The sequence below is a fragment of the Fragaria vesca genome, linkage group LG4 (assembly GCF_000184155.1).
Source record: "Fragaria vesca subsp. vesca linkage group LG4, FraVesHawaii_1.0, whole genome shotgun sequence".
Classification (NCBI taxonomy): domain Eukaryota; kingdom Viridiplantae; phylum Streptophyta; class Magnoliopsida; order Rosales; family Rosaceae; genus Fragaria; species Fragaria vesca.
In genome coordinates this window covers 3,676,330-3,677,850 of record NC_020494.1, presented here as the reverse complement: position 1 = coordinate 3,677,850, position 1,521 = coordinate 3,676,330, and positions in this window count along the sequence as shown.

Below are 1,521 nucleotides of genomic sequence, written 5' to 3'. Positions count from 1 at the left end.
CTACTCTCTCTCTCTCTCTCTCTCTCTCTCTCTCTCTCTCTCTCTCTCTCTCTCTCTCTCTCTCTCTCTCTCTCTCTCTCTCTCTCTCTCTCTCTCTCTCTCCCCGTCGCAGCCACCTCCTCTGCCACGCTCTGGCCGATTCCGGCCACCCTAGATGGCGAGACCAACATCAAACTTCTTCTCTTCTTCTCTCTTTCCTAGCCTAACCAAAAAATCTAACTTGCATCCACAATGGAGAGAGATTGATCACGGTGGTGCGTGACTGTGTTCTTCAATTTCCGGCGAGCTCCGGTGGGGATGATGACTTCGATTGGTATATATATTCTTGTTCACCTCTCTGCCCTCTTCTAATTCTATGTGTCAGGACCCACCCCGAATTTCACTTTGAAACCCGAGGTAAATCCTGCGGGGTCCACCTCAAAGGAAAATTTACTAAAAATTCACTGAAAATTCGGCATAACCTCCCTTTGAAAGTGGACAGCCCTAACCTGAAAATACCTTCAAACACTTCTAAAAATCCAACTCTAACCTTATATTCCTAAAGCCTTCGTGCTTCTCAAATTCAACATACCTCCCAAATTATTCACTAATCTAAATAATTAATCTCACAACCAACATTCATAAGTTCAGAACGACTCTAATAGTGAAGAAAAAGAAACATAAATATATTAATGAGTGGAAGCTATATTGACTGCCACGCCTCCATGTACGCCCAACCTCAACTATGCTAACCTGCAAACTGGGCATTTAAAACCAAAAGGCCCAAGGGAGAAGCATTTGAAAACGTTAGAGTGAGTGGACAAAAATAAAGTTTAAAAAAAACAAGTCTTTGTGCTTTCCCAAATTTATCTCTTCAGGAAAACTACGCTGCATGCAATAAATAATAAAACTTATAACTCAGAAAATTGACAAATTTTGAAATACGCCACTAGCCCTGCTAGTCTCCAATACTTTAGGATATTGAGCCTCCCAAGCTCTAGTATATAAGTATGTATTTACACACGTCCATACCCCCTATATAAATTTAAGAATTAATATAGAGCTACGACGCTCGCGTCACACCGTAATAGTGGCAGTTATTCGCTGTGCTATTAAGACGGACAGACGGGTGTATATACGTGCCCATACCCCCTATATGGATTAATACATTCATATAGGGCTACGACGCTTGTGTCCCACGCTCACATCACACCATAATGGTGGCTAATTGCTATACCATTAAGGCGGACAGACACGTATGGCTAGCTAGCATTTTTATGCATACTCTCCTCATAAATATAAAAATATATCTCCACCGAAAATCTCATTTTCGGTAACTCTCCAAATTAAAGAAAATTTCCAATTATAAAAGAAGCAATATATATATATATATGACTTCACCGAAAATCTCATTTTCGAAAATTCTCAAAATAGCGAAGTTAACAAATAAAACAAAAACATTTACTTCCGAAAAAAAACTTACGAGAGGAAAACCAATTCCACAATTTAATAATTCAGTCAAATAAAATCATTCTTTAAACA